The sequence below is a fragment of the Gopherus evgoodei genome, chromosome 8 (genome assembly GCF_007399415.2).
Source record: "Gopherus evgoodei ecotype Sinaloan lineage chromosome 8, rGopEvg1_v1.p, whole genome shotgun sequence".
NCBI lineage: Eukaryota > Metazoa > Chordata > Testudines > Testudinidae > Gopherus > Gopherus evgoodei.
Genome location: NC_044329.1, coordinates 72635111 through 72658245, shown reverse-complemented (window position 1 = coordinate 72658245; position 23135 = coordinate 72635111). Strand labels below are relative to the sequence as shown.

Here is a 23135-nt window from a genome sequence, read left to right as displayed (position 1 = left end):
GTAAGCAAAGAGGATATAAATTTTGCACTGATTTTCACCATGACTTATATAGCCCTTGTACAATTACACAGAAACGATTATGCTAAGTTCTGGGCAGCTTGATATTGACAGACCATAGGGAATTTAAAGAGGAACAAAAAATGGATTGAAGTGATAGACTTTCAAGGAAAGATTAAAAAAGCTAAATGTATTTACAATAGCTTAACTAAGCAGAAACTAAATGGGAACACGACAACAGTCTACAAATATTAGAAGAGTGTTAATACTGAAGTGGGAAGCAATTATTTTTCATAATTAAGAAGCAATGAAATGAAATTAAAGGAAAAAATAGGCTGACTATAATTATATTTTTCCTGAGAGTAAAGTGTCATAAACAGATAGCTAAGGGTTAATGTCTCTTTCACCTGGAAAGGAGTAACCTGAAATACCTGACCAGAGGACCAATCAGGAAACAAGACTTTTTCAAATCTGGGTGGAGGGAAATTTGTGTGTGTGTGTCCTTTGTTCTTGTCTTGTGTCTGTCCCTCTCGGCTATGGGAAGGATTTTTCTGTCTCCTGCTTTCTAATCTTCTGTTTCCCAGTTGTAAGTACAAAGAATTTTTTTTTTATTTACATGTGTGTAGTTGCTGAAGTGTTTTGAATTGTGTTCTTTTAAATAAGGCTGTTTATTCATATTTCTTTTAAGCAATTGACCCTGTATTTGTCACCTTAATATAGAGAAACCATTATTATGTATTTTTCTTTCTTTTTACATAAAGCTTTCTTTTTAAGACCTGTTGGAGTTTTTCTTTAGTGGGGGACTCCAGGGAATTGAGTTGCAGCTCACCAGAGAATTGGTGGGAGGAAGAAGTCAGGGGGGAAAATCTCTGTGTTTTAGATTTACTAGCCTGACTTTGCATTCCCTCTGGAAGAAGGGGGGGTGGGAGAGAGAGTGGCTCTCTCGGTACTTGTGTTTCCAGGACTGGAAATAGGGAGGGTGGAATCCCTCTGTTTAGATTCACGGAGCTTGCTTCTGTGTATCTCTCCATGAACCCAGGGAGGAAACACCTGGAAGGAGGAGGGGGAAGGGAAATGGTTTATTCCCCTTTGTTGTGAAACTCAAGGAATTTGGGTCTTGGGGTCCCCAGGTAAAGTTTTTGGGGGAACCAGAGTGCCCCAAAACACTCTAATTTTTTGGGTGGTGGCAGCTTTACCAGGTCCAAGCTGGTAACTAAGCTTGGAGGTTTTCATGCTAACACCCATATTTCGGACACTAAGGTCCAAATCTGGGAATATGTTATGACATGGTGGCAGCGGTGGGAAAGATAGAATCCAGAAGCCAGTAGGAATATTATATTTTTCTTTTCTCTGCTAGGGGCTTTTAAGCAGAGAGAAACAATTTGGTTTCAAAAGGAACCAGAGAGAATTTTTTTTCTCTGCTCTCTCTGGCAGTTGTGGCTTGCATATTAAGCAAGGAACCATTAAGGAACTATTAAAGGTCTTTTGTGACAATAGCACTCCCATTGAGAGTCAGTATACAGCAATACACATGCAAATACAGTGGTTTTTCTGGTTTACTTTACATTTAAAAAATTAGCTAGAGGAAGAAAGGGAAAAAGGCATTGTTGCTAGGCAGACCCCAGAAGGCAACAGAGAAGCTGCAGTTCAGACAATAAACACCAGAGGGCGCCTCAGCACAAGAAAGCAGAAAACATGAGTTCCAAGGAAAGCCTAAGGCAGGAGTGAGCACGGCAACAAGCCATAGACAAAGAAAATGATCATAAGAGACGGATAGAACTAATTAATGCAGAACTAGCCAAGGAAGAGGCAGCCCACAAAAGAAAACAACAAGAAGAAGAGGCAGCTCACAGAAGGAAACAAGAAGAAGAAGAGGTGGCTCACAGAAGGAAACAAGAAGAAGATGCAGCCCACCACAGAAAACTACAAGAAGAAGAGGTGGCCCACTGCCGAGAAATGAAAAAACAACAAAAAGAAAGTGAAGAGAAGGAAAAACAGAGAAAACATAAACTGGACTTAGCGCAAGCTGGGCTGCATGCTCCAGCCAATCCTAACAACCCTTCGCCAATTATGCTTCCACATCCCAAGAAATTTCCCACCTACAAGGCAAGTGATGACACTGAGGCCTTCTTGGAAAATTTTGAAAAAGCCTGTCTTGGGTACAGCATCTCTGAAGACCAGTACATGGTAGAATTGAGACCACAGCTCAGTAGACCTTTAGCAGAGGTGGCAGCTGAAATGCCTAAGGAGAAAATGAACGACTATAAACTTTTTCAAACCAAGGCCAGATACAGAATGGGGATAACCCCGGATAATGCCCGTCGGCGTTTCAGAACCCAAAAGTGGAAACCAGATGTGTCATTTCCCAAACACGCCTACTACATTGGGAAAAATTATGAGGCCTGGATATCAGGAAACAATGTTAAATCCTTAGATAAACTGCACCTCCTTATACAAATGGAGCAGTTCTTGGATGGTGTTCCTAAGGACATAACACGGTACATACAAGATGAAAAATCCAAAAATCTCACCGAGGCAGGGGAGATTGGAGCCAGATGAATGGAAGTGACAGAAAGCAAGAAAGCTACTGTCAAGGGGAACGAATACCCCAGAGGGTACACTGACCATAAACCCTACAACCGAGGACAACCAAAGACCCCACCTACAACCCAAGAAAAGCCACAGACACACTATTCTTCCACCTCACCAGTCTCCAGTAACTCACCTCAACCCAGTGACCAGTCAGATGAAAGATGCTTCAAGTGTAATGAACTGGGACATATAAAAGCCAACTGCCCAAAGAACGCCAACTGAGTGCAGTTCATTACACCACCAAAGGCTATGTCTACAATGCGCATCTTATAGCCGCTGCAGCAGTGCCGTTGTAAGGTATGCAGCGCAGCCGTCGCCAGGAGAGAGCTCTCCTGCCGACAACAAGGGGCAGTAGCTTTGTTGACAGGAGAGCATCACCTGCCAACAAAGCGCTGTCCGCACTGGTGCTTTTCATCAGTAATGCTTTTGTCAGTCAAGGGTGCATGAAAAAACACACCCGACTGACAAAAGTTTTACCAACAAAAGTGCAGTGTAGACACAGCCTTAGTCAGGGGAATTATTTCTCCAAAGAAGAGAGGAAATTCCCATCACTTGTCACATGTAAAAATAGACTGGTGAAAACACAAATAAATGTAAATAAGGGACAATTTTACACTAGCGGAGAGATGAACTAGATGATCCAGGGCTAGATGAATTTCACAGAAAGATACTTTTCGGGCTCAACGGGTAGTGATCAACAGCTTGATGTCTAGTTGGCAGCCAGTATCAAGCGGAGTCCTCCGAGGGTTGATCCTGGGGCCGTTTTTGTTCAATATCTTCATTAATGATCTGGAGGATGGCGTGGATTGCACCCTCAGCAAGTTTGCAGATGACCTTAAACTGGGAGGAGTGGTAGAAGTCCTGGAGGGTAGGGATAGGATACAGAGGGACCTAGACAAATTAGAGGATTGGGCCAAAAGAAATCTGATGAGGTTCAACAAGGACAAAGGCACCGCACTTAGGACAGAAGAATCCCATGAACTGCTATAGACTAGGGACCAAGTGGCTACGCAGCAGTTCTGCAGAAAAGGACCTAGGGGTCACAGTGGGCGAGAAGCTGGATATGAGTCAACAGTGTGCCCTTGTTGCCAAGAGAGCTAACAGCATTTTGGGCTGCATTAGTAGGATCATTGCCAGTATATCAAGGGACGTGATCATTCCCCTCTATTGGGCATTGGTGAGGCCCATCTGGAGTACTGTGTCCAGTTTTGGGCCCAACACTACAAGAATGATGTGGAAAAATTTGAAAGAGTCCAGCGGAGGTCAACAAAAATTATTAGGGGGCTGGAGCACATGATTGAGGGGGAATTTGATAGCTGCTTTCAACTACCTGAAAAGGGGTTCCAAAGAGGATGGATCTAGATCAGTGGTCCCCAACCTTTTTTGTCTGGCAGGCGCCATACGATGAGCCACTGAGGACCGTGGCTGGTGGACGAGCATCCGCAGAAATTCCCCTGAGAAGCGGCAATGTCAATAGGTGCCGCGGCTGAAATGCCGCCGAGAAGCAGCAACGTCAATAGATATCACCGACGAAATGCTGCCAACAAGCAGCATCATCCAGAGGCATCACTGCTGAAAATCAGTGGCATTTCAACGGTGACGCCTCTGGATGACACTGCTTCTCGGGGCATTTTGGCGGATGCTCGTCCACCGGACAGTACGCAGGTGTACATAGATGCCCCGGAGGGTGTCATGGCGCCCGCGGGCACCGCGTTTGGGACCACTGATCTAGACTGTTCTCAGTGGTAGCAAATGACAGAACAAGGAGCAATGGTCTCAAGTTGCAGTGGGGAAGGTTTAGGTTGGACATTAGGAAAAACTTTTTCACTAGGAGAGTGGTGAAGCATGGGAATGGGTTACCTAGGGAGGTGGTGGAATCTCTTTCCTTAGAGGTTTCTAAGGTCAGGCTTGACAAAGCCCCGGCTGGGATGATTTAGTTGGGGAATGGTCCTGCTTTGAGCAGGAGTTTGGACTAGATGATTGCCTGAGGTCCCTTCTAACCCTGACATCCTATGATTCTATGATTAATGAGCTTTCTATCTGGTGACAAGTAGGTCTTTGCCATCTGTGATTTTTATGAGTCCACAAAAAATAGGATACTTTTATCCTCACTGTATTGCTGCTACAGTTATTTTTGCTAATACTTTTCTATTTAAGGTAAAGGGCATTTGACCCATTTTCAACCAGCGGCTAGCTGATCAACAGTTTTTGTTGCAAAAATTACTGTTCAACGAAGACAAACGGTATAAAATCCTTAGATCCCATGAACCTGTCTCCCTTTACTGAATCTCAGGGAAGAACAAAAATACACAAAGGGGCTGCAAAGGGAAGGTTGAGTGAGCAGAGATTAAAAAAAATGAGGTTTTCAAGTTTGTTTTAAACCACATTTTATTCTTTACTGGCCATCAAAGCAAAATTTTAGTCTGATTTTTCATTCCAGTCTACTATATGTAGACAGAATATACATATACCTACCAGTGAGAGCTGCCAGGGAATACAGTTAATCAGTACCTACACTGGCTGGCCTGGCCAAACCCGTTAGAAGACAAAAGCATCTATAACACTTGTTGAGCAGCCCTAGCCAGCTGCAGGTCCTCTGGCTGAGTGGGAAACTTGTGATGTTGCAACCTACCCTGGATGGACTGTTTCATCCCCTGGGGTTGAGGAGAGATGCATCCTAAGGTTGGTTCTGACATATAGAATACAATATTTTAAAAATGCTTTTCTTCTTCTAACAATATAATTGGTTTTGTCAAGTGTTTAAAATATAATGAAATATTAATATTAATTAGAGAAATAGTCTGAAATCAACAAGATGGGAAAAAATCAAATGCACAACTACAAATTGGGAAATAGCGGGCTAAGAAGAAGCTGAAAAGGAGCTTGGAATTATAGTGGATCACACAATGAATATGAGTCAACAATGTGATGCAGTTGCTAGAAAGGCAAATGTCATTCTGGGCTGTATTAACATGTGTGCTGTATATAAGACACAGGAGGTAACTGTTTCACTCAACTCAGCAGTGCTGAGGTCTCATAAGGAGGACAGAGTCCAGTTCTGGGTGCCACACTTTAAGAAAGATGTGAACAAACTGGAGGGATGGATAATCAAGATAGCCCATTTCAGACAGTTTGACAAGAAGGTGTGAGGATACTTAACATGGGGAAATAGATTCAATGTGTGTAATGGCCTAGGCTTTAATAGAGACTGGGAATGCCTGAGTGATTACACACATTGAATCTATTTCCCCATGTTAAGTATCTTCACACCTTCTTGTCAAACTGTCTGTAATGGGCTATCTTGATTATCATTACAATAGTTTTTTCTCTTAATTAATTAGCCTCTTAGAGTTGGTAGGACAACTCCCACCTGTTCAGGATCTCTGTATGTGTATATACACCTCTACCCCGATATAACACGACCAGATATAACACAAATTCTGATATAACACGATACAGCAGTGCTCGGGGGGCAGGGGGCTGCACACTCCAGTGGATCAAAGCAAGTTCAATATAACACAATTTCACCTATAATGCGGTAAGATTTTTTGGCTCCCAAGCACAGTGTTATATCGAGGTAGAGGTGTATATCTCATTACTATATGTTCCATTCTATGCATCCGATGAAGTGGGCTCTAGCCCATGAAAGCTTATGCTCAAATAACTTTGTTAGTGTCTAAGGTGCCACAAGTATACAAAGTTTATAAAAAGGAGAGTGATCAATTGTTCTCCACGATCACTGAAGATAGAATAAAAAGTAATCGGTTTAGGCTACATCTACATTTGGACCTGGGGATGTGATTCCCAGCTCACGCACACATTTGTACGCTAGCTCTCATTGAGCTAGAATGCTAAAAATAGTAGTGTAGTTGGGGCAGCATGGACAGCAGCAAGTGGTAGTATGCGCTAGCCATGGTGAGTACATACTCAGGGGCTTCAGGTGGGTTTGTATTCGACACGACTAATCTGTGTCACCATTTGGTGCTGCCAGTGCTACCCCAGCTGCACTATTATTTTTAATGCAGTAGTGCAATAACAGAACAAGTATGTCTACATGAGCTGGGAATCACACCCCGTACTCCAAGTATAAACATATCATTAATCTGCAGCAAGGGAGATTTAAGTTAGATAATAGGGGGGGAGAAATGAACTATAAGGATTGTAGTTAAGTAGTGGAATAGGTTATTAAGGGAGGCTGTGGAATCCCCATCATGGGAAGTTTTTAAGAACGGGTTAGACAAACACCTGTCAGGTATAGTCCAGGTATACTTGGACCTAACCAACATGGGTGGGGGGAATGGATTAGATGATTTCTCGAGTTCTCTTCCAGCCCTATATATCTAGGATTCCGTGATAAAACTTCTATCCTGGAAAGCAGTGTGCATTTTGTGATTTAATCAATCATACAGAAACAGCCCAAGTACTTATGCAGTCTCTCTGTTTTTCACATATACAATCTATCCAATCTTTATATCTATCAACATACTTTTTGAATAGTGACACACATGGAGGGTTTTTTGTTTGCTCTTTCTTCTGTGAAAGCCTATGGTGAATTCCTATAGAAACAGAAATTTAATAGGAGCAAAGAACTCCAATAATTCTTAGAGACCCCTCAGACATTTGGACCCTATTATTGAATCCTGAAATGATTGTGTCTTAACATCTAAACTGAAATTCCTATACAGATCAAAAGCATAGAAGGATTCTTTTCCTTATTTTATCTCCTTCAAACAGCTCTAGCATATTCAAGTTCCTCATACTGAAGCTTGCCCTACCTGCCGCTTAGAGACTTTATCTTCTGTTCTCCTTTAGGAATTTAACATTTTTGGTTTAAATAAATTAATTCCAAAGGTAGGGTGTAGTTAAAGAATGTAACATTCTCTTTCATTTCCTTTTCATTAAGGTGTCAAATCACAATCTAGGTTCCTTTTTTAAATCAGAAATTTAGTATCTTCTGAGTCTTACTGCTTGCCTTAATGATGCTCTGTTTATTATACAATACTCTGTTTTAGTGTCCTAGTATAAAATGCCCTTATTCAGAACACTTACAGGGCCTGATTCTCCTCTGACTGACTCAAGTTTTACATCTCTGTCACTCTACTGACTTCAGTGAAGCTACTCCTGACTTACAATAATGTAAGTGAGAGGAAGATAAGGCCCATCCTGCTTGTATGGAGTGTTAGAATAGTGTTGCTATCAGAAACAAAATTGTACAGAAATATAGACCAATCTGGAAAAGTGGGAGAACGCCTAAGTGAGCAATGTTAGTAGGGAATCTGTGGATTCTTTCAATAAATGTACTAGATAAAATAGGCCACTGTTGTATTAAAAGCCTCGATAAAAGTGTTCTACAGCGTCATATTGTATTTAAGTCTGTTTGAAAAGTACTCTGGTAAAATACTAATAATTCAATAAAATGCAGACTCTATGAAAGGCACACTTACATTTGTTGTAGGGGCACAGACAAAAGAAGAAATGGCTACTTACTGTAACTGTGGTTCTTCAAGATGTGATGCAGATGTGTATTTCACTTAGGTGTGCACGCACCTAGTGCATCAGAGATTTTGCCTACCAGTTCCCATAGAGGAGTGGTGCTCATGCCTCGTGACTGTGACCATTCCCCTGGCTATATGAGGTGATGCCGCCTGGACCCTTCCCCCTTAGTTACTTCACACTGAATGCCCATGATAGAAGACTGTGATGCAGAGGGGCCAAAGGGCGGGTCGGGGGAATACACATCTTCATTACATCTCGAAGAACCAGAGTTACAGCGACTAACCTTTTCTCCTTGTAGGTAGATGCAAACGTGTATGCCGCTTAGGTGACTCACAAGCAGCACCCCATGCAAGAGAGGGGGCTTGTAGTCTATCGAAATAGGGATTGCAGGACCACCCTTCTGAGGCCTGTGTCAGCTCTGGAAGATGTTGTAATGGCATAATGGTGCAGAAACATATGTATGGATGACTATGTGGCTGCCTTGCAAATGATAATATGGTAATGTCATTACTAATGTTGCTCACGCTCTCGTCAAATGATCTCAGCTAGCCCAATGGAGAATGTTTTTGTATATGCTTATTGGTAAAACCTTCTGATGATTGGATGTGTTTTACGCAGATAGATAGAAGAACGTTGGGCTTTGGGAGGAGGAGGATATTGGAAATCAGGGAAACATTCTGGAGAAAGGAAGTCACTTAGTCCTGATTATCTGCCTTTTGGGGAAGGATAGGAGATTGTAGGTGATTAACTAAGAGGGAAGGAGATCAGATTCAGGACCGGTGGGGGAATGAAAGGATGGTGTTGGGGAAGGGAGGATGTATTTGAGAAGGAAGGCTATAGGAGAAGGGCAGGAGTGATAAGCCACATAAAGTGTGTTTGACAATCAAAAATGAAGGTGCAAGTGATTTTGGGTAGCATTAATATAGACATGAGTTATTCATAGAGTTACCACAAAATATTGCTAACTGTTTTGCAAGAGCTATTCAGTGGCTGCACTGTAACTTCACTGGAACAAATGGCAACCCACAGTAATGAACTCAGGACATTTAACACTTCAAATTCATTTCTCAAAGTGAACATTAAGAAGGTTCTATTAGGTCAGGAGTCACACACTGAGCACATGTATAATAAACGAGTTTCTGTAACAAGTTTCTCATTGTGTAACTTTCTTCATATAAAACACTGAAATAGTCTAACATTTGAAAAAACAACAAAGAATGTATGTAGTGGGAAAAACTATTGAGGAAAATATCAACTTACACATAAACATAGAAAATGTGTTTTTGAAGATTTAAATATCCCATTTAAATTTCCTGTGACTTCAGTTTGTTTCCATACCCAGCCTGATGACTATTTGTTATAAAATACAGTTACTACCATTGTCATGAAACAATATTTTTGTGCCACTCTCTCACTTGTAATACTTTACAAATAGCCTATAAAAATTATAATGTGTCTCCTAATTAGCTGATCATCAAACTATAATCACTTCAGGATAAATTATACTATGGTTATTACAAAAAAGTAATGAAGTGCTAGCATCTGTTCCTCCGCCCCCCTATGTGATGCATATAGATGAGAAAGGCTGAGCAGGTTTGCTTTCACTTTAACCTGATTGCATGTAGTAAGCAAATGTGAGTTTTCCAAACCTCAGAAAGCTCTAATTTCAACTGAGCATTTTATCAGAGATGGGGTTTCTCATGGTGAGGAATCATTTGCCTTTGTCAGCTTTGACCCCACTCTGTCTTCATCAGATTACTTTTTCCATAAAAACTTTTATGATTATCTTCAAAAAAGAAATAATCTACTGTCTTAAATGTCCCTGAAATGGTGTTCTCAGAAGTTAAACCACAACCCTGAAAAAAGACCAATATTCCCTCCCCTCTTCTTGAACATAAATGACTGGCATCCTGATATTAAAAATCTTATGATACAAGTGGACTAATATGCAATTAGATTAATTGCCCTAATAAAAAATTAAAAACTGGTACCCAGAACTCATAATATTCTACCCAGATACTGTGTGTTGGCATGCATAATTAGGCTGAAAATTTGAATGACGTTCTATTTTGACATCTGCCAGCTAATATAAAAGAAATTAAAAATGCATAACTTAAAACACATAGAAAACCTTCAGAACATTGCAGGTCTTAAAATTCATTAAAAAAAAGCAGTGTTCAAATACTTTATAAAATGTAGACTCTAATATCACTTTTATGTTTTGTTTCTTGGGGCTATTTAAGAAGTCCTTGTTTATATGGGTTTTACTTGATTAGGTTCCCTGTTTATACATGAACCATGGCAATTTCAATTTGCATTTCATAGACATGGCCCTTGTAAAGCCTTGCTTAAGATTTTAGCTCTAAAGTAATTATGCTTTATAATACATTTGGGCCCTCAAGTTTGAATGAGGTCAGCATGGCAGATTAGCACATACTGGATTCATTTCACAAATGCATTGGACTTCTTCCACTCTGGCATAAAATGAAGAAATTTTCGAGCAATGATGAATTTAGAATTTTAATAGACTGCAATTAATCTTTTGTCGCTCTTTTCCTAAATGTGGATGTAACATATCTACCTTCCATCCTAATTATAAGACTGGGTGTAACAGTGTAATTTGTCATGCAAAACAGCTGTTTCTGGTCCTCTGTTATACTGAAGTCAAGGAACTGAAGTGGGGATACGTTTGGAGCTAGAGAACACTGACACATAATAAATTACATTGAAAGTTTTTTCTCATATGAGCCTGCAAGAGATGAAGCCAGCATAAAAGAGCCATTTAGAAAGTTCTTTTAAATACTACTATGATAGTATGCACTCTTTGGCTTTCTGAATATCAGTGGTTTTGCAGGTTCATGTTATAATGACAGTGTAGTATAAAAGGCCAAGTTGTTCTCTTAGCCTTAGTTACAAGTGCACTCTGACCAGTTTGAACAAATTACTATGTTACAGAGTTAAATCTATATTAAAGTAATTTATTAATTTAATAGTACCATGGACACTGGCAAGAACCAAAAGTATTTATCTTTTCAATACGCAAGGTTGTAGCAATCGTCAGTGACTAGCACATAAGCCCAGATCCTCAAAGTATTTAGGCTCCTAATTTCCATTGAAATCAATGCCTAAATCACTTTGAGGAGCTGGACTATAATGCTTTATATTTTTCAGAGTGTTGTACAAATACTAACAAACTAATTAACTCTCACAAAACTCTGAGAGATAGTTAAGCATTATTACCTTCATTTACTAGCAGAGGAAACCAGCACAGAGCAACTGCAGACTCCACAATGTCCACTATAGACTTCAATTTGCTTTTGAGTTTACATGGAAGGCACACAGATACTGTGATGATGGGCGACAGTACAAAGCCTTATGATAGATAGGTCAGACAAGGGCCAGATTGTATCACAATCTATACTGGCAGGAGGGGCAGAGCACCATTTTGTGGGGGATCAGGCAGGCATTATGCCTCTAGAGGGGCTTGAAGTTATCTACGGTTGTAGCAGCTCTGCATAGCTCCATCTTAGCTCTAACTGGCAAACAGGAGGAGGGGGAGATCAGATCAGAATTTTACCACTGGAAGTCACTGGCAGAGCTCGGATGTGAAAATATTCACAGAGATGTTGTTGCTCCTTTGGAATCTAGCTGTGCCTGGGCATTAGGATGTTAAAAAAGCATCACAGAAGGAGACAGGATTCAGGAATTCAGGGATTAAGAACATTTTCAGAAGCAGCAAGTGATTTTGGGTTCCTCAGTTTCTGGGTCCACAACCTGAGACACCTCAGGCCTGCTTTTGAAAGGTGTGAAGCACCTGATGTTCCCACTAACTTCAACTGGAATTATGAGTGCTCAGAACCTGTGAGCCTTCATTGTTTCAAGTCAGGCACCAGAAATGCATAACACAATTCCATTATTTGTTGGTTTGTTGATCCTACTGAGTTTTAATTAAAGTAAAATCTCTAATATCTAACGTCTTTCTATCTACGGATAAGAGCATTAAATAAAATATGAATGCGTCGACATGAAATGCAGACACGTGCCCTGGTTTGTCATTTTAAAATCTATTATTCATATTATCATCAGCAGTCTTGCAGGCTAGGAATCAACTTTTTGCAGTTGACATGCATAGCTCGTGCTTCTTTATGCCTTGACCATCTAATTTTAAAAAGGCAAAATGTGGCTAATAATTAGTGATGGTCTGACCTCAAACCTTTGGAGGCTTAATGTTGATAAGCATCCAAAAGTTCAAATGTTTATCCAAATTTACCAAGACCTGGGGAGCCCTCACCAAACCAAACTCCTTCCTATCCCATTACAACAGGCCCTGCTTTTCTCTATCTACCCCACTGTCCTTTCAATGGAGGAGGCTAGCCAAGTGACCTGCTTATCCCTATGCTATTAGGGTTTATCATTAACCCAAACCACATGCAGTCATTTACATCAGTGCAAAGTAGGTAAAAAATGCAACCAAGCCAGAATGGAAGTGTTTCTCAGCAACTGACACTGATGTAATAACAAACACAAGGTGCAGGTCCACAATGAACTGGACCTTAGATCATCTTCAGGGCTTCTTGATCCAGATGAGAAATTATGGGTAGTGGATGGGGACCCTTCACCAAATGTTTTTCTGCAAGAAGAGGGTTTTGGGGAGTTTGGTTTGAGGTAGCTGTTGTTTGAACTGCCACATTGACCCTTAGCAATAAACATAATAACATCATAGTACCTACATAGCTAAAATACTTCATATTCTCTCCCCTACCCTGAGAGTTTTGCTTGCAGTATATTTTTAATTTATTCATTTATTCACTAAGGCCCTCTCAATGAAATCTATAACTTTAGGCATCTAAATACCTGTGAGGATTTGGCCTAAATAACAATGAGGTTTGGATATATCTGAGGTGATTCTGAAGAATTTCACATTGCCTTCCACTCACTGCTTCACTCTAACATTCATACTACCACACAAATTGTGGGACATTTTGTTTTTGGTTTTTTGAATGCAGAAATGTAAAACTTTTGAAAATCCGGAAGAAAGAAAGAAAGAAAGAAAGAAAGAAAGAAAGAAAGAAAGAAAGAAAGAAAGAAAGGATTTCACTTACAAGGGCCCCAGTCCTGTATACTGTCCCAAGTGACAAACGCTTATGTTGGCAAGAAACCTCACTTAAATATCTGAAAGTCTGCAGGCCTGTAAGTCTCTTCTTAGAGGTTGGGAGGAAGTACTGCTCTACTCTCAGTAGTTTACACTGAGGGGAATGAAGGGGAAAATCATAGACCTTTTGTGTTGTTGCTTGTTTCTGTCATTTGGTCATTCAGAACCCAACAACTCAGTGTAATCACCTGTATTAAGTATTCCAAGCTGTTGTTTTTAATTTACATTAGCATGTGGATGCACTCAAGTTAGGACTCTCAAACAACACTAATAAAACATTGGGTATGTGATAGAAATAATCAGAATGTCAATTTACAGAATTAAAACTGTAGGTGTCACCACACCCAGAAGTAGCTGTATTATCTATATTATTTCTGGGTTATTATAAATAGAGCACTTCTGTTCCAGCCATACTTGCCTGTCTACTCCTGGTTGCTGCCTGCACTACACCACACAATGTGATGTCAGAATTGGCTGTCCCTCCAACCTTAGAGACAGGAGAGAAAACAGGTAAAGAAATAACAGAGAAATGTGTGAAATTCCTTTTTACTAAGGAGTTTTCTTTAATTCCCCAAATACATTGTGATGTCAGGACAGAAGAGGAGAAGCAGTAGCAGCTAAGACTGAGAAAGGCAGTGAGCAAAAGAAAAGCCCCAAAAGGTACAAAAGAAAGAAACAGGTAAAACAGAAACGTTAATCACAGAGGCGCTACAGCAAGCAAGCACAGATACTGGGCCAAAAAGAGTCTGATTTGGAAGGGAGAGTTCAGTTCTGGAGGAAAAGCACACATTCATTTTGTGAGAAACCCAATTTTTCCATCAAAAAAAGTTTTGATGGAAAATTTTCTACTAGCCCTAACAGTAATTACAGAACTGATGTCTAAAGATGGGAATACTGAAAACGGTAAATAAAGAACCAGATAAGAGGAGACATCCACAATAGAGATGGCCATAGGGCTAACATTTTCTGATTGTGACAATGCTGAGAATGAAGCTTCATCGCTTCTTCCCTCATATCCCACTGAGGAGCAATTTATTGAAGATCATAATAATGTTATTCAGCAGCAAACTCAAAGATCCTAAAGCCTCAAAAAGCATGGACCTTCTCTCTACCTCACTGCCCCCAGACTCAGTGCTGACTACCTGTGTTGCTTCTGGTTATTACTAATAAAACATTTAGCTCTGTTGCAACCAAGTGCTGTGCTGTGCTCTTTGTTTGCACCTGGATATGGAAAGGCCACATGTTAAGTGACTTTCCTAATGTGACTTCACATGTACGTCTTTGGTGGGTTTTTCCTTTTCTTTTCTCATTTATGGCCCAAATCCAATAAACTTTATCTTTAGTGGGACTCTTTGTGACCATTTACATCAGAAAGAGAAGTTGGCACTGCTAGTGTAAATAAGGGCTAAAGGATTGGGTTCTTAATGTTTTGTTTGGAATGCTTTCCAGTTATATAAAATAAAAAAAAGCATTAGGTTTCCTTACAGTAATCTCTGATAACAAGACTGGTTAGGAAACCGACAGGGGTAACAATTTCAAAATTTACTTCCATCATCCTTTTCTTTCCACTCCCAAATTTATTAGTCAGGAGTAACATTTTTCTTTGTGACTTAACGCCTCTTATAAAGTGAAAAATTCAACCTTCATGCTGGATGCATGTCCTCCTGCCCTCCTATTCCACTGGTATCATCCAGAATGGATCATGATTTCACAGCCTGTATTCCACCCTATACACCAAACAGCTAGCAAAATCAATAGATTTGAGTTAATCACTGTCATACTGGAAAAGATTCCATCTTTCCACATTCATGGTTTTATTTATTTGAACATTTTCTTTGCTAAATATTTATGTCCACGGAGCTGGTAGTACTCAAGCTTGTCAGAACTTTGACTGCACCTCAGACCTTTCTGTGCAAGAAATCAATATTACTGATTCACCAAAAGTATCACTTACCAAAGCTAACTCTTTCATGCAACATTGTAGTCTCCTAAATAACTCTATGGCCTTACTCCTCAGCAGATACATTGCTTCATACATTTGTTAAACTGGGACTTTTCATATTTAGTGAATACACCTCATTTCATAAAGCTTTATTATCAAGAAGTGCTGAAGGGACTCACTGGAACGTGTCTATTAAAAAAGTAGCACTGTTATAATAAAATATTGCTTAGTCCTGGCAGACAACAAATGAGTCTCAGACTCCAAACAATATTGTGAAATGTTTCATTTCTCCTGCAGTAAACAGTACCGCACGTGCGCGCGCACACACACACACACACACGAAGTAATACACTGAAATAATTTCACATTTAGTTGTTTATCTTTGTCTTTGAACATTAAAATGTTAACTTGATTATCAATCTTAAATCAATTACTGTGTAATTGCTGGGTCAATAGGAATGTAGTGAAATATTGATAAGTGTCTAAAAGCTCCATCAGGACATATTGACAACCAAAGAGATGAACGTGGGCTTGTGAGAGAGGAAAGCTGGTCGTGCAATGCTTTGGTGGAAAGCAGCACAAGGATGAGTTTACATTCTTATTACTGCTGTGAGAGGTGACAATCAATAGAGGCTGCCTCTGCTCTGTCAGCATGGAGCACTGAAGACATCTTGATGTTATTTTGAGTCTTTTCATCTTCATAAGCACATGGAGTAGACTAAATAACATCCTGGGCAGCCAGTAATCAGAAGGCAAAAGACTTGCAGCTTGACAATTAAAATTAAAAAAAAAAAAGATTTAATGTATAAATAAAATAGAAACAAGAAAAAAAACTATTCAGCTCCGAAAGGTATGATGCTGCTTCTACTTAGCATTCTCTGGCTATTGCAAAGGTAGTCACAGTAGCCTGCAGCCACACTCACTGTCATGGCTATGCTTATAAATTATGAATTAGGACTCAGGAGTCCTTTTATTTTGATAGATGTGAACAAAATGGCTCCAAGGATTTACACAGTATACACAATTAAACAAAGCTGGGACATATTTTAATTACATCCAGCTTTGGTTTTGTTATGATATTTAGCAAAGGAGTCATCAATTTTGTTCAATGATAAAAGTGGAGAATTCATCCTGTCTCCTTTTCTCCTATTTATGAATGCTCCCTTTGTCTCTGAAATACTAAGCCATTCATGTTCCAGTTTGTGTAATGAACTCATTACACTGTAGCTAACACACTTTAGTATTTCTTTTTCACCTTTGACTTGGTGAATAATTGGTGTCTAGCTACTTTGAACAAAACATGTTCAATTTTATCTGTAGCCAGCAGCAAAATATACAGGAATAGAGAACCAAAGTATTTGTTGTTGGATTTGGGTCAGATAAGATGCATTATTATACAAGGCTCCAGGTAGCACCGGCTGTTAAGTTTATGTCAGGAATGGCATTATAACTTCATTTTTTTCCTCAATAAGTTTTTGAAATATTCTCCTAAAATGTTCTCCACTTTGTGCCATCCCAGAGGCAAAAAGTTTAAGCGAAATTTATTCAGCTATTTCGAGTTACAGAAAAGTGAAATTTCCATCCCATTTTTCGCAAATATGATTTTGAAGGTGAATTTTCCTCATCCAATGACACAAAAGTGGCTGAATTTTATCATTTGAAAGTTTCAACTTTAGCACTCACTGATGATGGAGCCCTTTTGTTGCTTGCAACAAATAATGAAGCGTGACGAAACACTCAGTTTGGGCCATGCTTAACCTCCTATGACACAGACTGCAAAAAGAGCACAGTTCTCCCATCGAAGTCAGCAAGACTCACATTCACTTCAGTGGGAGTAGCACCAGGCACTGAGTTTGCAAAGTTGAAAACATTCTCTATAGACAGACTTCAATGTAGGAATGGTTTCTGTATAGAACACTTTATGTTCCTATGCATTTTGTGAGCTCTTTCCCGGTGCAGCTTTTAAACTCTTCGAGATGTGGCTTAGCAGGCTCAGAAGCCTGATGATTCCTGTGGATCTAGCCAGTTGATGATTCTCCCACACAAGGCTCTTTGGGAACTTCCCAAACCCACAACTCCCACAAGTCTTATATGCTTATCAGCATTCTTTGATCTCATACAAGACTTATGTGGAACATCAGAGACCCAAGTTCCCACTGGTCTTAGGAGCCTCACAGGTCCACAGTGCTAGGCTAGCCCTGGGAGGCGCATGGCCACCCATTGCTTTGGGTGGTTTGCCAAACACCAACTCCCTCAACCCTTAAGAAAGACTAGTTGTGATATTGGGAAATGTGAAGCTCTTGTTATGCACAGACAGCTGGAACCAGACAGAGTAAAGCAGATCTTTCGCAAGCACCTTGAACAGTGAGAAAGCACTGAAAAAAGACGGTTACTCACCTTTGTAACTGTTGTTCTTCGAGATGTGTTGCTCATATCCATTCCAGTTAGGTGTGCGCGCACCGCGTGCATGTTCGTCGGAAGACTTTTTACCCTAGCAACACTTGGTGGGTCGGCAGGTCGGCCCCTGGAGTGGCGCCACTATGGCACCAGAGATATACCCCAGCCAACCCAGCCACCCTTCAGTTCCTTCTTGCCAGCTACTCCGACAGTGGGGAAAGAGGGTGGGTTTGGAATGGATATGAGTGGAGTGGCAGGGTAATTGGGCTGGCTATGGATAGGTTGCACAGTGTGGTGTACCAGTGCTGTCTGGGCCACGCTGGCGCAATCATGATTATGTGCACTCTGTCCCTGCGGAGTTTTATCAGGACCTTGTGAACCAGCGGGAACGGTGGGAAGGGATAGAGCAGGCGGTGCTTTCATGACATGAGGAATGCATCCGAGATCGATCCCGGTGAAAGACCCTGGAAGGAGTAGAACGCTTGACATTTCCTGTTCGTGCGAGAGGTGAACAGGTCTATGTGGGGAAAGCCCCACTTCTGAAAGATCGAATGAATAACATCTGGTCTTATTGACCATTCGTGACAGAGGAAGGATCCGCTCAGCTGATCCGCCAGAGTGTTCCAAATGCCTGGGAGAAAGGATGCTACCAGGTCTATTGAGTGGGCTATGCAGAAGTCCCAGAGTCGGATGGCCTCCTGACATAGGGGGGAAGATCGAGTCCCTCCCTGTTTGTTGATATAATACATGGCCGTTGTGTTGTCTGTAAACACTGAGACACAACGGCTGTGTAGATGCTCCTGGAATGTCTGGCATGCCAGATGGACCGCTCTCAGCTCTTGGACATTTATGTGAAGCACCAGCTCCTGCGATAGCCAAAGGCCCTGGGTAGGAAGGTGTCCAAGGTGAGCCCCCCATGCGAGAGATGACGTGTCCGTCGTCAGGGACAGTGAGGGTTGTGGCGGATGGATCGGTAACCCTGCACATACCACGGAGGGGGTTAGCCACCAGTCGAGGGAGCGTAGGATGCTCGGGGGAATGGTAACTATTGCATCTATTGGGTCCCTGCCCAGATGGTAGACCGAATTGAGCCACGTTTGGAGGGGTCGGAGGTGGAGCCTGGCATATTTCGTCACATAAGTACAGGAAGCCATGTGACCTAGGAGACTGAGACAGGTGCGAGCTGAGATTGTCGGGAAGTTCTGCAGACCTCGAATGATCGTCGCCATTGCCTGGAATCATGGCTGGGGTAGGTAGGCCTTGGCTAGATTGGAGTTCAGAGAAGCTCCTATGAAGTCTAGCCTTTATGTGGGGACCAGTGTGGATTTTTCCGTATTGAGCATCAGGCCTAAGCGTGTGATTAGGTCCCTGATAATGCCTATGTGCTGCCTGACCTGTGTCTCGGAGGTCCCTCTGATGAGCCAGTCATCCAGATACGGGCATACGTGTATCCGACGTCGGCAGAGATGTGCAGCGACTACGGCCAAACACTTTGTAAACACCCTTGGGGCCGTGGAGAGGCCAAAGGGGAGGACCGTGAATTGGAAGTGCTGGTGGTTGGCTACAAAGTGAAGATACCTCCTGTGTAGAGGAAATATGGCGATGTGAAAGTACGCGTCCTTCATATCGAGGGCAGCATACCAGTCTCCAGGATCCAAGGACGGGATAATGGTCCCCAGGGAGACCATGCGGAACTTCAACTTTATCATGAACTTGTTGAGGCCTCGCAGGTCTAGGATAGGCCTGAGGCCTCCTTTCGACTTGGGGATCAGAAAGTAAGGGGAGTTCTTTGCCCTTTGCCCTTCTCGTCTTGTGGTACCTCCTCTATTGCTCCTATGGCGAGGAGCGTCTGCACCTCTTGTAGGAGGAATTGCTCGTGAGAGGGGTCCCTGAAAAGGGATTGTGTTGGAGGGTGGGAAGGCGGGGTTGAAACAAATTGGAGGTGGTATCCTTGTTTCACCGTGCATAGGACCCAGAGGTCTGAGGTCAATTGGGACCACGCCGGGAGGAAGTAGGAGAGGCGGTTGGAGAAGGGAGGAAATGGATCCTGTCCTGAAACTGGTACGCTGTCCTCGGGCATACCTTCAAAAGGCAGACTTAGGTCCCGCTGGTGGTTTTGAGGGGCCGTGGTTTTGGCCCCCTTGGGGTCTGGACTGGTGTCTACGGCCACCCCATCCATGCCATCTGCTAAAGTCTTGCCTGTGTCTGGGCACAAAGTACGGGCGGTGAGTCTGGGGAAGGAAAGGTCTGTGTTGGGTCACAGGTGTATGCATGCCCAAAGAACGCATGATGACCCTGTTGTCTTTCAAGCTTTGTAGCCTGGGGTCAGTCTTTTCTGAGAACAGACCCTTACCATCAAAGGGTAAGTCCTGTATGGTATATTGTAACTCAGGCGGGAGGTTGGAAACCTGTAGCCATGAGATGCGTCTCATGGTGATACCGGAGGCCAGAGTTCTGGCTGCCGAGTAGGCCGCATCTAGAGAAGCCTGGAGGGAGGTTCTGGCTACCTTTTTCCCTTCCTCTAGGAATGCAGCGAATTCATGGCGGGAGTCCGGGGGGAATAGTTCTGTAAATCTACCCACCTCCACCCAGGTGTTGTAGCTATAATGGTTCAGTAGAGCCTGCTGATTTGCCACCTGGAGCTGTAGGGCGCCTGCCGAATACACCTTGCGGCCGCATAGGTCCATCTGCCTAGCCTCCTTTGACTTTGGGGCTGGTGCCTGTTGGCCATGGTGCTCCCTCTCGTTGACCGACTGGACAACTAGCGAGGAGGGAGGAGGGTGGACATATAGATACATATAGATATCCCCGAGAGGGTACCATGTATTTTCGCTCGACTCCCTTTGCCGTAGGGAGAATGGAGGCTGGGGACTGCCATAAGGTGTCGGTATTGGCTTGGATGGTCCTGATGAAAGGTAAAGCCACTCTAGTGGTGGTATCTGCCGACAGGATGCTCACTACAGGGTCCTCGACCTCCGGGACTTCCTCCACCTGTAGGTTCATATTGAGCGCTATCCTCGTGAGGAGGTCCTGATGGGTTCTTAGGTCTATTGGAGGCGGCCCCGAAGAGGAGGTCCCTGTCACTGCCTCATCTGGAGAGAAAGAAGATGAAATGCCGGGGACGAACGGGTCTTGTATGGCCTCTTGCTCATGCGCCGGTTCCTGCTCCAGCATCACCGGGGAACCCGGTGGGTGGACTATCGGCTCCTCCATCCCGGGTGGAGGAGGACGGCTAACTGTGTCCTCTGGTGCTTGGTGCTCTGATGAAGCAGAGCGGGTCGGAACTAGCGGAGCACCTTGGGCCTGGTGGTACGCCCAAGATGTCCAAAAGGACCACTGGTGAGGTCCTGGGTCCTGAGACTGGGCTTCTTGAAAAACTCCGGTAGGCACATCCGCATCGCGGTCTTGGTCACAGTAGCTGTCCGTGTGGGATGACACCGACGTATGTCTGGATGGCCATGGAGGAGCGGAGAAACCTTGTGCAGATGTTCCAACGGACCTCGCTCCCCTATGTATCGGGGATCAGTACCGGGATCGAGATCAGGACCTGCAACCAGATCAGTGCCGGGAAGTCGACCGAGATCTCGAATCCCGGCATCGTGAATGGCTTCAGGAGGCACAGTGCCTGGAGCGGTGCCGAGAACTGGAGCCGTGCCGTGGGTAGTGAGCCAGTGAACAGGAATCCAACCGGTGCAGCGAGTCTGACTGGTGCCGTGTAGTAGAACAGTGCCGGGACTGTGAGCGGTGTCGAGAGCGGGAGCGCCGTCTGGACCTGGAGCGTCTGCAGGACCGCGATTATGAGCGGTGCCGGTCCGCTGCGCTGACAGAGGGTGATCTAATCAAGGTCGGCTTGCCTATGCATTGGATTACCCTCACTGGCGGTGCCATGGGTAGAGGCAGTGCCGAGTCTGTCAGGGCGATCAGGTCCCTCGCTGCTGAGAACACCTCTGGCATGGATGGCATAGTGAGCTCTATCGTGGCATGCGCCGGGGAGCTAACAGGTGCCGGACTCGATGGCCCTTGTGGGACCGGAATCGACAGTGCCGATTTAGTCAGTGCCGCGGCGGGTATCGGCGCCTGGCGATCTGACCTAGGTGTACTCTCTGGCTGCAGTGCAGGTGGTGCTGAAGCAGCAGGAGTCTTGGCCTTTCTCAACCTTGGGGAGAGGGAGCGTCGTGGAGCTGACTTCGGTGCCGGCGACGTCCGGTGCCGAAAGTCTTTGGGTGTACCAGTGTGGTCCGGTGCCGCGGAGGCGCTTCTGCTCACCGACTGACCAGCGCTCAGTGCCGAAGGTATAGGGGTCAGAGTCACCCTCCATGAGGAGCTGTTTAAGCCTGATGTCCCGCTCCTTTTTTGTTCGCGGCTTGAAAGCCTTGCAAATGGGGCACTTAGCTGTCAAGTGCGATTCCCCGAGGCACTTCAAACAGGAGTCATACGGATCTGCTGTCGGCATCGGCCTGTGGCAGGCTGAGCACGGTTTGAAACCCAGTGAGTCAGGCATGGGCTCCGGCACCGGGTGCAGGGAAGGGGCTACTCCCTGAAACGTATAACTATATATATATCTATATATAAAAGAATTATATCTATATACACGATAACGAACGAAAAACTACGAGTAGCTAGGGGGAGTGGAGGTCAGCTAAGCTGCACTCCAATGTTCCAACGACCGACACGGGCGGTAAGAAGGAACTGAAGAGTGGCTGGGTTGACTGGGGTATATATCTGGTGCTATAGCGGCGCCACTCCACGGGGCACCCAGCTGACCCACCGAGTGTTGCTAGGGTAAAAAGTCTTCCAACGAACATGCATGCGGCGCGCGCACAACTAACTGGAATGGATATGAGCAATCACTCAAAGAAGAATTACATGGTATCTAGAGTAAAAAGGAACTAAGAAATAACCTGAGGGAAAGGATGGAACACTTAAAAGTCCCACCAGAGTTGAAATTCTGGAAATGTGGAAAGCACTGGTCAAGGTTTAAACACTTTACTCTGTATCTGCAAGCAATGAGTGCCAGCAAAAGGCAGTCAGTAAGAAGGTAGCCTTATTTCTGACAACAGCTTGTTCTGAAGAACTTGTTCCATTTAACAGTTCTCAGTTAACTCAGGCTGAGGAGGTTAACTGTGAAACTTTATTCCAAAAATTGGAGTACTGTAGTCCATGTAAAAATTAAACATGAGTTTTTAAACAGACAGTACAAAAAGGTGACACCATAGAAAAGTTTGTAACTGATCTAAAGCTAAAGAACCAACCTTGCAATTTTGGGAGGCTACATGAATTCTTGATAACAGACCAGATAATGATTTGGATCTGTAATCAAAAACTCAGAGAGATGCTACTGGAAAACCAAGTATTAACCTTTGACAAAGCAATCAGAATTCCCCAAGCAAAAGAAGTCAGTCACTCCATCCAGAATGAAGCTTGGACAGCTTGGAGATTGGACAGCACTCAGGCATCGTAGACATGATACAGAATCCAAAATACAAAAAGATAGAGACATGCAGCAGAAAGGCATGCAGAGCTTTAAGTCAGAGTCCACCAAAAATAGCACATGGAGCT

General features: G+C 43.2%; 1 long non-coding RNA gene across 1 annotated transcript; it reads right to left on the bottom strand.

Annotated features, from left to right (window-relative positions):
• Positions 1-485: 485 nt before the first annotated feature.
• LOC115656480 lies at positions 486-22208 on the bottom strand. Its single transcript, XR_004001675.1, has 3 exons — positions 22128-22208; positions 15614-15623; positions 486-499 (listed from the first exon to the last, which is right to left on the bottom strand). It is a non-coding gene; the product is annotated as an uncharacterized LOC115656480 (long non-coding RNA).
• Positions 22209-23135: the final 927 nt, after the last annotated feature.